Raw genomic sequence first — 15,779 nt, 5'->3', positions numbered from 1 at the left:
GCTATCATCCTGCAAGAATCTCTTTTGCCATTCAAAATTTAAAAAATGTGTATCTAATTGGTTTGTTTTTTTCCTGGTACATGGGAAGAATAGCAATCCATCTTTACCATGGAGTCTAGGGAAACCCCACTACTGTGGTTTTCAGTAAGTTGCTTATATTTTTATTTATTTTGATTCCTCGTCTGTGAATTTAGAGACTTAGATCCTCAATCAGGCATCAACTTCTAGCTCCAAAATTCCAGGATTCCTTGACATTTCTGCCTTCTTTTCTCCGTCTCCTTTAGTTATGTTTCAGAGAATTCCAATAGCTACTTAAAGTAACCCTTTTTGAGTTTAGGACAATCAGAGAGCAAGTTTCCCACAGAAGAGACCACGGCAATACTCTTGCCTACTGGGAACCTGCCAGTGCATGTCACAGTCACAACCATCTCAGACACAAGTCTGACCTGTGGATCATGGTCCGCTTGTTGGAGATCTTGTTCCAAAGATAAACCCAGCATGATATGAGCCTTCTTGTTTAAGTTAAAGAGCCTTTCATTTAGAACAGACTATTTTCAACCTCATCTCAACATTCAAGGCAGCATGTACGAGAGGTTGTTTTTATTATGTCATCTGAGATGCAGTTTATCTCAAAGAATAGCCTATGAACTCAGGCACTGGAATCCCTCCCCGTATATGGCTCAAATGCAGGTTCCTTGGCTTCACCACCCACTGAATCAGAATGTGGTGAGAGGAGATGGTGCCTGAGATCTGCAATTTTCACACATTCCCCAGGTGATTATTATTCTTACTCAGGTTTGGAAAATACCATTCTAACAAATTGGAAGTAATTTATCTCTAACGTGTGTAGGTGTCAAAAGTTCTTTCCTTTTTTAAGGTGAAGAATATTCCACTGTGTGTATAGACATTTTACTTATTCCTTTATCCATCAGTAGAACCTTGCATCATTTCCAGCTTTGGGCTGTTGTGATAATGCCGCTATTAACATGGATGTACAAATATCTGCTCATGTTTTGAATTTACTTCTTTTGGATATTTGCCCCAAAGTGGAATTGCTATATCATACAATGGTTCTTTTTTTTTTAAAAAAATTTTTGAGATACTGTCCTACTGTTTTTCATTCTGGCTGCACCATTTTACCAACAGTACACAGATGTTCCAGTTTCTCCAGATCCTCATCAACCTGTTATTTTCAAAGATCATTAATGTTTTGATTTGTTCATTTCAGGGATCTTCACCAGCAACATGTTTTGTTGAGATAAGAGTTCTGGAACAAGGCGGAATTTTTGTGAGTTTCCTTTAGTTTATTACTATAATTTAATTCTGATTGAAGAAAAATATTTTACTTCATAGATCTGTTTATTTAAATAAATGCATAGAGTACAATAGAATTCATGGTTTTCGGTTACACATGAGCTATAATATAGCAAATTCTGACTTATATCATGCTACAAATAAAAGCAAACACGTAATGGTATAGATAGTAATCTGCAGTTTACTATGCGTCACATTTTGCCTCTCTTGATCTCCATAGCTTCTTTACATAGCTTCTCCATGCTACAGACAGTTATTGTTTTTAAGAATTTGACATTTGATGTTTCTGCCTTCTTTTCTCTGTCTCCTTTAGTTATGTTTCAGAGAATGCCTGAACTCAAATGCAAATCTGATTATTTACTTATGAGGTTTAAATGATTTCCCAATGCCCCAAAATAAAGTTTAACCTCCTCTGCATGGCACACCATCCCCTCCAGCCTGCCTCCACTTGTGACTTTCCTCTACCTCATGTTTCAACCAGATCAAGCTGACCACAACACCAATACGTTTTTTACTCTAGCTAGAACACCATTTCCAACATCACCCAGAGTGACGTTACCAAGACTCAGCTCAAGCATCACCTTTTTCATGATACCTGTCCCACCTCTTTCCTACGGTGTGAGGGAGATGTCTTTTCACTCTATCTCCCACCAAGTGGAAATGACCTCTCCTTTCTGCTCACTGTGACCAAGACAGTTTTTCTTTATAGTACCTACCATGTTTTACTGCATTGTTTTATGTGCCTGTCTGTTCTCTTTCTAGACTATGGGCTCCTCAAGGGCAGAGTCTGAATCTAGTTTAACTGATATGTCCCAAGGGATTGGCACTTACTAGATACTCAATAAATGCATTTAGAAGGGATAATGAAAGATGGATATGTAAATACATGTGGGGGGGCAGGTAAGTGATGACTGAATTGGATAGGATAGGTATTAATATTCCTACAAGACTAAAAGTGATTATATGAGCTTCCCAAGGTCATGCCACAGTAATTTGGGGCTGAAACTCAAACCCAGATCTTCTAATGGAAGCCTTTTCCTCTCTACAGTATTTCCCTATAAATTTCAAAGGCTTGAGTTGGGAGCATAGCTCATTGGTAGAGCACCTGTCTAGTGTGTGTGAGGCCCTGGGTTCAATCTCCAGCACTGCAAATAATAATAACACTAATAACAATAACAATAATAAAATTTAAATGTCAACAATTAAAACACTGCATAAGAGGACAGTAATATGATTTCTTAAATTATTGAGTCTTTCAAAATAGATAGATATAATCTAATCTGATTCTTGCAACACACTTAATTGGATTTCTGTTTCCTTATGCTCTCACCTTGTCTCATTTATGAAAGATTTTATTAAGATTCATTCAGGGCTCCCTGTGGTTTTGTTAATAAAATATTGATATTAATATCATCCATATTCAAGCTATCACAAGAATTTGCAAATTCTCCCTTCACAGTATATTTTGTAATGCTTTCTCTCCTCCATTCTCCCTATTACCATCCCAGGGGTAGTGAAAGTAGCAGGACATTGGATCCAGAGACACTGGCCTGCATAGCCTTCTTGCAATGGTCACTCCCTAGTTATGTGAACATATCCAAGTCATCTCACCTGTATAAACTTCAATGACCTCATCTACAAAATAAGAATAATTATATCCACTTCACAGCAATTCTGTGAGTGTTGAGGCAACATGTCCCCCAGAGATTGGCACATATTCAGCATGCAAAATATGTCAATTTCTTCATTATGTGACTTTTATTGATTAAAATTAGCTCTTTGCTATTAGACATTAGCTCTTTGCAATTTTTTTTTGTTTGGGGTTTTGTTTTGTTTTTCTTTTGGTACCAGAGATTGAATTCAGGGGCACTCTAACACTGAGTCACATCCTCAGCCCAATTTTGTAGTTTATTTAGAGACAGAGTATCACTGAGTTGCTTTAGTGCCTTGCAGTTGCTGAGGCTGACTCTGAACTTGCAATTCTCCTATCTCAGCCTCCCAAGCCCCTGGGATTAAAGGTGTGTGCCACCTTGCTGGACTTGAAGATCAAGTCTTGTCTCCCAAAGCAGACTGGGTTTTCTTGAAGGCAATAACACATTTTATTCATCTTTCCCATAGTATCACACATTCTCCATAAATATTTCTTGATTGCTAGCCATTCTTCTCAGACAAGTACATTTATAAAATACTTTTCAGTAACTTATATGGGTTATCATTAACTATAAACCTCAAATCGAAGCAAGACCTTTTTCTAGCTCTTCAAGTGGTTGCCACAGACATGAGATGACTGATTATGGCCTTTGCATGTTTTCACGGGGCTATGTCTCTATGGAAGAGGCGCAGACAGAGGATAAGAATAAAGCTTATTTGGCTTCACATTATCTGGCTTTTAGACTGACTCCATTCTTGATGAGCTCTGGAGGAATGAGACTTAAGATTAGATTATAGTCCTCTCGCAGCCTGCTATTAGAGTCTAATATATACTGCACTTACTTTTCAGTTTGCATACATTTGATTGAAACCACGATTTTAAAGTGGATATTTACATGTACTCTCATGGTCTAGACAACTATCAGTTTTAGGGTGAGGCTGTCTGTGCTGCTTTATACAAAAGGAGGAGTCTCCCGTTCAAGTAACCAATATAGGAAAAACTACAGTAAGGGTTTTATGTATGTTTTCTTAGTTGATCCTTATAATGAGTCCATAAATTAATGATTATCTCCATTTTTTAAAATTTAAAAACAATGAAAACAAAATTTGGTCTCTATAAAGTTAAGGATTAGTCCAGTATCTTACCTTACAGAACCAGGAATTGATTCCCAAATTCCTGCTCTTATAACAATATTAGAATTTTGCAACCAAAAATCAAAAGATACAAGATGGAAACAAATAAGATAAAATGATGCACATGAATTAAAATAATAACAAATTCCATCATAGGCACAGGTAATATAATGCTTCACAAAAAGTTCATATTTAGTTGTGGAAGATGGCAGAGGATAGATTCCTTGACCTTTCCATAGCCCAGAAAGGAAAACAGTGAAAGAACAGATGATGAGAGAGGTGGCTGATAGAGTAAATAATCTAAAACTCAATATTGGACAGTTTGTGACTTGGAGGGACTTGAAGTTTGGTTACTGGAGCAGAAAATAAGGTCAGAAATCCTTAACCCTGAACCCAGACCAGGGTAGTACTGGGAGGGAGGAGTAACAGAGAGAGAGAAAGAGGGAGAGTAAAAGCCCATAAGCTTACTTCCTTATCAACAGCTGGAAAGAAAACAGACCAAGTTGAAATGCTACGGGAATAGCAAAGACAGTGAAAGAGACCAGGCAGTTAAACTCAAATTGTGGACTAAAAGCTGAACAGAACATGGTGGCCATTTTGTAGACTCCATACCTAGCCAGCCTCCCTAGAAGAAATAAAATCAATGCAGCTTCTCTCCATCTTCACATAGCAACAAATAAAACCAGGGGACATGCCTCTGAAATGGGATGTCTCAATAATCCATCTAGAAGGATTTGTAGAGGAATTGCTGCATGCTGAAATTCACCACAGATATTGAATATTGTGGGTGGAGCAAACCCAAGAGCTACTCACTCCTGGGGAGCACTATCCCTAACCCAGTACTCCATAAAAATTCTGTGGGAGATCAGGCAAAGATGGGAGTAAACGCCCAGGATTCACTACTGTGGTCAGTAAGCGCTCAGACGCAGGCAGACCACCTGACTCTCTTTTCCAGCCACAAGGAGGATGGTAGCCCCATGATCTATATCAGCCTGGGCTGAGGCTTCTGTGCCTCAGATGGCCCACAGAGAGCTCGCAATCCCAAGCCCCACAATTGCAGACAGCCACTGGGCTCTATACCACTTTAAAGAAAACTCTGTGGAGGGGAATGAGTGCACAACACCCCGCAGCAGTCAGATTGGAAGTCCTGAGCCCTGCATCCTGTACTCCTGCACCCAGTAGAAAGAGACAACAGACTCAACCCAGCACCCTCCAACACAGCATGTATACTTGGTGCCTAAGCTGATGATCAGGAATTGGCTGGTGAGGAATTCATTCCTCAGCACCTTTAGGAAGGATCCAAAGCTGAATAGTAATGGGTATCTTCTAAAGGCCCCCAATCCAAGAAGACTCAGTAAGTTTTCTCCACCTTGGCCTGGATTATCAAAAATAGCCCTAATGTCAATTTTAAAAAATTTTTTTATTAGCTACACATGACATTACAATGATCTTGGCAATTCATACATTTGAATCAATTGGGGTATAATTTCTCATTTTTCTGATTGTACAGATTGCAGAATCTCACTGGTCATAGAGTCACCTATATACACACAGCAATCATAATGCCTAATGTCAATTTTGATCATAAGTATATTACTCTTCATTTTGATTTGGTAGTTGTTCCCTAGTATCAAATATTGTGCCCTGAGTCCATCTGTTTGTATTTCTTCCAGTGTTTTACAGCATTAATTAGAATCATCCCCTTTTTGTTTTTCTGTATCAGGTTGACACTTGCTTCTCTTAGTCCCTTTTTCCCTTTCTTACATTACCTGCTGCTGCCTCAAATTCACCCCTCCCATCCATCTTTTCCTTCTTTTTTCTTGGCTTGTACTATTCTTTCCTGTCTTCTCTTTATTTATTTTTCTTTTGCTCATTTTTACTCTCCTCTCCTTTTCTGCCCCTATATAGTGTAATAGTAATATTACTAATTTCTCAACCTATTCCAGAACATTACTATAATTTTATACCTGGATTCGAGGAACTGTGGAGAATGTTATCAACAACTTTTTGGTTTTCCCTAAGGTTGATCAATACATGGCTTTGCTCTGAAGTGTCTGTAGTAAATAGGGTTTAATGTCTTCTCTTAAAGTGGTGCTGATACTGGGAAAAGCAGAAGACACGTGTTGAGTGAAAGTATCAATACCTGGATGTTTGCCCAGCCTGGAGTGCTTAAGAGAAAGAAGCTCACTAAACGGTCCTTTGCATAAAAGTAGAAGTGACAATCATCCCAATAGATGGGTAGACATACAAGCAGTATGAAAAAGCAAAGGAATAAACCACCCCAAACAACCCACAACACTGACACCACAGTGGAGGAAATGTCAGAGAAAGAATTTTAAAAGTTCACAGTTAAAACATTCAGTAATCTAAAAGAAGATGTAAGGAATAAACTTAGTAAACATAGGAAAAGGAAGACTATTTCAATGAAGAGATAGAGATTCTGAAAAAGAATCAAACAGAAATCCTGGAAGTAAAAGATTTAATAAATCAAATTTAAAATTCAATGGAAAGCATCAACAAAGATTAGATCACTTTAAGGTAGACTTTTCAGGCCTTGGAGACAAAGTATATAATCTTAAAAATAAAAGTTGACAATATAGAAAAGAAGTTTAGAGACCATCATTAGAATATTCAAGAAATCTGGGATAACATAAAGAGACCAAATATAAGAATCATTGGAATAAGTGAAGAACTCCAAAATACAAACTAAAGTAATGCAGAACCTTATCAATGAAATAATATCTTAAATTTTTTCAAATTCTGGGAATAAGATGGAAATCCAAATATAAGATGCATATAGAAAACCAAATAGGTAAAATCCAAAGAGATCCTCTCCAAGCCACATTATGATTAAAATGCCTAATATAAAGAATAAGGACAGGATTTTAAAAACTGCAAGAAAACAATGGTAAGTTACATTTAGAGGGAAGCCAATTCAGATTTCAACTGATTTCTCAACCCAAACCCTGAAAACAGGGAAGGTTTAGAATGATATATACCAACTCCTGAAAGAAAACAGGTGAAAGAAAACCAACCAAATGATCAGGTAGGATTTATCCCTGGGATGCAAGGTTGGTTCAATATACGGAAATCAATAAATGTTATTCACCACATCAATAGGCTTAAAAATAAGAACCATATGATCATCTCGATAGATGCGGAAAAAGCATTCGACAAAGTACAGCATCCCTTTATGTTCAAAACTCTAGAAAAACTAGGGATAACAGGAACATACCTCAATATTGTAAAAGCAATCTATGCTAAGCCTCAGGCTAGCATCATTCTGAATGGAGAAAAACTGAAGGCATTCCCTCTAAAATCTGGAACAAGACAGGGATGCCCTCTCTCACCACTTCTGTTCAACATAGTTCTCGAATCACTGGCCAGAGCAATTAGACAGACGAAAGAAATTAAAGGCATAAAAATAGGAAAAGAAGAACTCAAATTATCACTATTTGCAGATGACATGATTCTATACCTAGCAGACCCAAAAGGGTCTACAAAGAAACTATTAGAGCTAATAAATGAATTCAGCAAAGTGGCAGGATATAAAATCAACATGCATAAATCAAAGGCATTCCTGTATATCAGCGACAAATCCTCTGAAATGGAAATGAGGACAACCACCCCATTCACAATATCCTCAAAAAAAATAAAATACTTGGGAATCAACCTAACAAAAGAGGTGAAAGACTTATACAATGAAAACTACAGAACCCTAAAGAGAGAAATAGAAGAAGATCTTAGAAGATGGAAAAATATACCCTGTTCATGGATAGGTAGAACTAACATCATCAAAATGGCGATATTACCAAAAGTTCTCTATAGGTTTAATGCAATGCCAATCAAAATCCCAACGGCATTTCTTGTAGAAATAGAGAAAGCAATCATGAAATTCATATGGAAAAATAAAAGACCCAGAATAGCAAAAACAATGCTAAGCAGGAAGTGTGAATCAGGCGGTATAGCTATACCAGACTTCAAACTATACTACAGAGCAATAGTAACAAAAACAGCATGGTACTGGTACCAAAACAGGCGGGTGGACCAATGGTACAGAATAGAGGACACAGAAACCAATCCACAAAATTACAACTATCTTATATTTGATAAAGGGGCTAAAAGCATGCAATGGAGGAAGGACAGCATCTTCAACAAATGGTGCTGGGAAAACTGGAAATCCATATGCAACAAAATGAAACTGAATCCCTTTCTCTTGCCATGCACAAAAGTTAACTCAAAGTGGATCAAGGAACTTGATATCAAATCAGAGACATGGCGTCTGATAGAAGAAAAAGTTGGCTATGATCTACATACTGTGGGGTTGGGCTCCAAATTCCTCAATAGGATACCCATAGCACAAGTGTTAATAATTAGAATCAACAAATGGGACTTACTCAAACTAAAAAGTTTTTTCTCAGCAAAAGAAACAATAAGAGAGGTAAATAGGGAGCCTACGTCCTGGGAACAAATCTTTACTCCTCACACTTCAGACAGAGCCCTAATATCCAGAATATACAAAGAACTAAAAAAATTAGACAATAAGATAACAAATAACGCAATCAACAAATGGGCCAAGGACCTGAACAGAAATTTCTCAGAGGAGGACATACAATCAATCAACAAGTATATGAAAAAATGCTCACCATCTCTAGCAGTCAGAGAAATGCAAATCAAAACCACCCTAAGATACCATCTCACTCCAGTAAGATTGGCAGCCATTAGGAAGTCAAACAACAACAAGTGCTGGCGAGGATGTGGGGAAAAGGGTACTCTTGTACATTGCTGGTGGGACTGCAAATTGGTGCGGCCAATTTGGAAAGCAGTATGGAGATTTCTTGGAAAGCTCGGAATGGAACCACCATTTGATCCAGCTATTCCCCTACTCGGTCTATTCCCTAAAGACCTAAAAAGAGCACACTATAGGGACACTGCTACATCCATGTTCATAGCAGCACAATTCACAATAGCAAGACTGTGGAACCAACCTAGATGCCCTTCAATAGACGAATGGATAAAAAAATGTGGCATTTATACACAATGGAGTATTACTCTGCATTAAAAAATGACAAAATCATAGAATTTGGAGGGAAATGGATGGCATTAGAGCAGATTATGCTAAGTGAAGCTAGCCAATCCCTTAAAAACAAATGCCAAATGTCTTCTTTGATATAAGGAGAGTAACTAAGAACAGAGTAGGGACGAAGAGCATGAGAAGAAGATTAACATTAAACAGGGATGAGAGGTGGGAGAGAAAGGGAGAGAGAAGGGAAATTGCATGTAAATGGAAGGAGACCCTCAGGGGTATACAAAATTACATACAAGAGGAAATGAGGGGAAAGGGGGAAAAATATAAGGGGGAGAAATGAATTACAGTAGAGGGGGTAGAGAGAGAAGAGGGGAGGGGAGGGGGGAGGGGGATAGTAGAGGATAGGAAAGGCAGCAGAATACAACAGACACCAGAATGGCAATATGTAAATCAATGGTTGTGCAACTGATGTGATTCTGCAATCTGTATATGGGGTAAAAATTGGAGTTCATATCCCACTTGAATCAAAGTGTGAAATATGATATATCAAGAACTATGTAATGTTTTAAACAACCAACAATAAAAATTAATTAAAAAAAAACCAACCAAGATTGCTTTATCCAAGCAAAATTATCCTTCAGAACTGAAAGTGAAATAAAAACCTTTGTTGATGAGCAGAAACTAAAAGAATTCATAATTACTAAGTCTACACTACAAGCCATATTCAATGAAATATTTCATACAGAAGAAATGAAAAATAATAATGAAAAGCAGCACAGAGATACAGCACACTAGAAGAACAGTTAACTAAAGGAGAATCAAGTTTGAATTAAGCATTAGAAATAAGTAAAAATGGTAGAAAATAAAAATCAGCTCTATAATAACATTGAATGTAAATAATGGTCTATAGTCTCTAATCCAAAAGATATAGATTGGTAGATTGGATTAAAAAATAAAACCTAACTCTTTGATAAAAAATAAAACCTAACTATTTGTTAGTTATAAGAAACTCACCTTATATGCAAAGACATCCACACGCTGCAGGTGAAAGGATGGAAAAAGGTATATCATGCACCATTTACATAAGAGTAGCTACACCTGCTTGCTTTCAGTTAATGGAAACTGAAAGCAAGCTGTAGCTTCTCTCATATCAGATCAAGTAGACTTCAAGTCAAAGTTAATCAGAAGAGACAAAGAAGGTCACTTCATACTGGTGGAGAGAATCATCTAATAAAAAGATACTATAAATCTTTGCCTCATACAACAGTGCAACTATGTACATAAAACAAACCCTACTTATTATAAAGAACTAAATAGACCACAATAGATAATACTGGGTGATTTCCATGCACCTCCCTCACCATTAGGTAGGTCATCTATTCATAAATTAAGTAAAGAAGCTTCAGAAAAAATACTACTAATCAAAAGGACCTAATAGACATCTATTGAATATTTCATTCATTCAACAACACTTTCTTTTCAGCAGCACCTGGAACTTTCTACAAAATAGATTATGTTTTAGGGCATAAATCAAACCTTAGCAAATACAAAATATAGAGATAATTGCTTGCATCCTATTATCTCAAAATGGAATGAAATTAGAAATCAATGATAAGATAAAAACAATTTTAACAACTCAAGATTAAATATTACACTTTTGAATGAGAAATGGGTCACAGAAGAAATCAGGAGAGAAATTTAAAAAATCTTAGAAGCAAATGAGAATAGAGATAAAACGTATCAAAATCTCTGAGAAAGTATGAAGGCAGTTCTAAGAGAAAGGTTTATAGCATTGAGCTCCTATATTAAATAGATAAAAAAAATACCAAATAAATAGTCTAATGTAAACCTCAAGACCCTACAAAAAGAATAAAAAATTCCAAAATTAATAGAACAATGGAAATAATTAAGATCTCAATAATTATTATTGAGAATAATAATAATAAAAAGGATCAATGAAACAGTTCATTTAAAAGATAAACAAGATTGATAAACCATTAGCCAAACTAACCAAAAGAAAGAAAGAAAAGACCCAAATCAACAAAATTAGAGGTGAAATAGGAAATGTCATCATAGACAATTCTGAAATACAGTGGATCAATTAGAAACTATTCTGAAAAATTTTATTCCAATAAGCTATAAGGTGTTGAAGATATTGAAAAATTTCTAGATACATATGACTTACCCAATTGAACCAGCATGGTACAGAAAACTTAAACATACTAATATTAAGCAATGAAATTGAATCGGTAATTAAAAGTCTTCTAACAAAGAGAAGCCCAGGACCAGATGAATTTTCAGTCAGGCCTTTATCAGACCTTTAAAAAAGAACTAATGTCAATCCTCCTCAGATGATTCCATGAAACAGAAAAGGAAGGAACACTGCCAAATTTTTTTTTTATGAAGCCATTACTATGATACCAAACTGAAGACACATCAAGGAAAGAAAACTTCAGGCTAACATCCCTGATGAACATAGATACAAATTCCTTAATAGAACATCTAAAAATCACATTAAAAAACACAGTAAGGGGGCTGGGGTTGTGGCTCAGTGGTAGAGTACTTGCCTGGCACATGTGAGAAACTGGGTTCGATCCTCAGCACCATATAAAAATAAATAAATAAAATAAAGGTATTGTGTCCATCTACAACCAAAAAAAAAAAAAAACCATTAAGAAGATAGTACACCATGATCCAGTAGGGTGGGTTTTTATACACAAATCTATAAATGTAATTCTAGTCATAAATAAAGTTAAGGATAAAAATCATATAATTATCTCAATATTAGTAAAATAAGCATCCGACAAAGTCCAGCAACCATTCATGTTTAAATCTCTAGAGAAACTAGGGATAGAAGGAACTTACCTCAACATTGTAAAAGCTGTAGATGACAAATACAAGGCCAACATCATACTGGACAGAGAAAAATTGGGAATATTTTCTCTGAAATTAGGAACAAAACAAAGATGTCCACTCTTACCACTCCTATTCAACATAGTCCTTGAAACTTTAGCCAGAGCAATCAGTCAAATTATCTCTATTTGCTAAGGACACGCTCTTATATCTAGAACTGCACCCCCCCCACACACACACACAAACTCCACCAGAAGACTTTATAGAGCTGATAAACAAATTTGGCAATGTAGCAGGATATAAGATCAACATACATAAATCAACTGCTTTCCTTTACTTCAATTGTGAATATGCTGAGAAAAAAAATCAGGAAAACTATCCTATTCACAATAACCTCAGAAAACAAAAACAACAACAACAAAAGACTTGGGAATAAATCTAACCAAGGAGGTGAAAGACCTCCACAATGAAAACCACAGGATACCGAAGAAAGAAATTGAAGAAGACCTCAGAAGATGGAAATAATTAATATTATCCAAGTGGTTGTACTACCAAAAGCATTATACGGATTTAATGCAATCCTCATCAAAATACCAATGCCATTCTTCACAGAACTAGTGGGAAAAAAGGCCTAAAATTCATTTGGAAGAATAAGAGGCCCAGATGAGACAAAGCAATCCCGAGCAAGAAGAGCAATGCTGCAGACATCACAGTATTGGTCCACAAATTATACTACAGAGCTATCGTAACAAAAACAGCGTGGTATTGGCACCAAAACAGACACAAATCTAATGAAATAGAATAGAAGACATAGAAACAAATCCCCATAGATAGAGCCACCTGATACTTGACAAAGGTGCCAAAAACATACCCTAGCGAAAAGACACCTTTTTAACAAATGGTGCTGGGAGAACTGGAAATACATATGCAGAAGAATAAAACTGGATCCCTATATCTCACCCTGCACAAAAGTCAACTCAAAGTGGATTAAAGACTAATGAATTAGATCAGAAACTTTGTAAATACTAGAAGAAAATGTAAGTTCAACACTCTAACATATTGCCACAGACACCAACTTCCTTAACCAGACTCCTAAAGCACAAGAAAATAAAACCAAGAATCAATAAATGGGGCAGCATCAAATTAAAAAGCTTCTGCACAGCAAAGGAAATAATATAAAGTATCTAGAGAGAACCTACAGAATGGGATATCTTAGCCACCTACTCCTCAGACAAGGGATTAATATACAAAAATATATGAAGAACTCAAAAACACCAAATAAAACAAATAACCAAATTAATAAATGGGCAAAAGAATTAAACAGACACTTCTCAGAAAGATGAAATATAAATGACCAATAAATATATAAAAAAAAAATTCAACATCTCTAGCAATCAGAGAAATGCAAATTAAAACTACTCTGAGATTTCATCTCATTCCAGTTAGAATGGCAATTATTAAGAATACAAATAATAATAAATGTTGATGAGGATATAAGGAAAAGGGTATTCTCATGCATTGTTGGTTCGACTGCGAATTAGTACAACTCCTCTGAAAGCAGTCTGGAGAATCCTCAAAAAATTAGAATGGAAACTATATGACCCAGCTATCCTACTCCTCAGCATATATCCAAAAGATATAAAATCAGCATACTGTAGAGATGCAGCCACATCAATGTTTATAGCAGCACAATTTCCAATAGCCAAGTTATGGAATCAACCCAGGGGCCCATCAACAGATGAATGGATAAAGAAAATGTGGTATATATACACACAATGGAGTTTTACTTAGCCATAAAGAAGAATGAAATTATGACATTTGCTTTCTGCCCATGGACACCCCCGAGAAAGCGTCCTTCAAGTCTCTATCCCTGCTGCCATCATGTCTAAATCAGAGTCCCCTAAAGAGCCCGGACAGCTGCAGAAGCTATTCGTTGGAGGGCTGAGCTTTGAAACAACTGATGAGAATCTGAGAAGCCACTTTGAGCAATGGGGAACACTCACGGACTGTGTGGTAATGAGAGCCTCGAACTCCAAGCGTTCCAGAGGCTTTGGGTATGTCACTTATGCCACTGTGGAGGAAGTGGATGCAGCCATGAATGCAAGACCACACAAAGTGGATGGAGGAGTTGTGGAACCAAAGAGAGCTGTCTCAAGAGAAGATTCTCAAAGACCAGGGGCCCACTTAACTGTGAAAAAGATCTTTGTTGGTGGCATTAAAGAAGACATTGAAGAACGTCACCTCTGAGATTGTTTTGAACAGTATGGGAAAATTGAAGTTATTGAAATCATGACTGACCGAGGCAGTGGAAGGAAAAGGGGCTTTGCTTTTGTAACTTTTGATGACCATGACTCTGTGGATAAGATTGTCATTCAGAAATACCATACTGTGAACGGCCACTACTGTGAAGGTAGGAAAGCCCTTCAAAGCAAGAGATGGCTAGTGCCTCATCTAGCCAAAGAGGTCGAAGTGGTTCTGGAAACTTTGGTGGTGGTCGTGGAGGTGGTTTTGGTGGAAATGACAATTTTGGTCATGGAGGGAACTCCAGTGGTCCTGGTGGCTTTGGTGGCAGTTGTGGTGGTGGTGGATATGGTGGCAGTGGGGATGGCTACAATGGATTTGGTAATGATGGAAGCAATTTTGGAGGTGGTGGAAGCTACAATGATTTTGGCAGTTACAACAATTAGTCATCAAATGTTGAACCCATGGAGAGTGGAAATTTTGGAGACAGACACTCTGGACCTTTTGGTGGTGGGGACCAATACTTTGCCAAACCACAAAGCCAAGGTAACTATGGCGGTTCCAGCAGCAGCAGTAGCTATGGCAGTGGCAGAAGGTTTTAGTCCTGCCAGGAAACAAAGCCTAGCAGCAGAGGAGAGCCAGGAAGTGACAGGGAAGCTACAGGTTACAACAGGTTTGTGAACTCAACCAAGCGCAGTGGTGGCAGGGCCTAGCTGCTACAAAGAAGACATGGTCTAGACAATACTCCTGGGTATGGGCAAAAAGACTCGAGGACTGTATTTGTGACTAATTGTATAACAGGTTACTTTAGTTTCTGTTCTGTGGAAAGTATACAAAGGGTTTTAATGTAGACTCTTTTTTTTTTTTTGCACCCATGCTTTGATTGCTAAATGTAATAGTCTGATCATGACACTTTAAAAAAAAAAAAAAGAAAGAAAGAAAGAAAGAAATTATGACATTTGCTAGTAAATGGATGGAACTGGAGAACATCATGCGAAGTGAAATAAGCCAGATTCAGGAAGTCAAGGGTCAAATGTTTTCTCTCAGATGTGGGAGCTAGACCAAGGAATGGGGAATGAGGAAAGAAACACCATGAAAATAGAAGAGTGATCAGTGGAGTAGAGGAAGAAGATTGAAGGAAAAGGATTGGGGATGGGAAAAGAGAAGAACAATAGAATGCAATTAACCAAATTAGGCTACGTACATATATGAATATGCCACAGTGAATTTCACCTCTATGTATATCTATAAAGCATTACTTTAAAACAACTATAAATAAACAGAAGGAAGACCAGTAGAGGAAAGGGACCAGGGGGAGGGAGGAGGAGAGTGAAAGCGGAAGCATTGGAGACAGAATTGGAGCAAATTGTATTTCAAGCTTTTATAATTATGTCAAAATGAATTATAATATATATATAATGAATGTATAATGAATTCTAATATTATGTATAACTATAATGTACTAATAAAATTTATACACACGCTATATATACACACATAATATTGAGATATATTAACTGATAAATAATTACAAAATTTTCTTCTTTTTGACAGAACC

At 36.9% G+C, this 15,779-nt stretch overlaps 1 pseudogene; it reads left to right on the top strand.

The window, feature by feature from the left end:
• Positions 1 to 13,861: 13,861 nt before the first annotated feature.
• Positions 13,862 to 14,823, top strand: LOC143406332 (heterogeneous nuclear ribonucleoprotein A1-like; annotated as a pseudogene).
• The last annotated feature ends 956 nt before the right edge of the window (positions 14,824 to 15,779 follow it).

Source organism: Callospermophilus lateralis, chromosome 8 (assembly GCF_048772815.1).
Source record: "Callospermophilus lateralis isolate mCalLat2 chromosome 8, mCalLat2.hap1, whole genome shotgun sequence".
NCBI lineage: Eukaryota > Metazoa > Chordata > Mammalia > Rodentia > Sciuridae > Callospermophilus > Callospermophilus lateralis.
The sequence above is the reverse complement of the archived record's forward strand: the minus strand, read 5'-3'. Positions and strand labels throughout refer to the sequence as shown.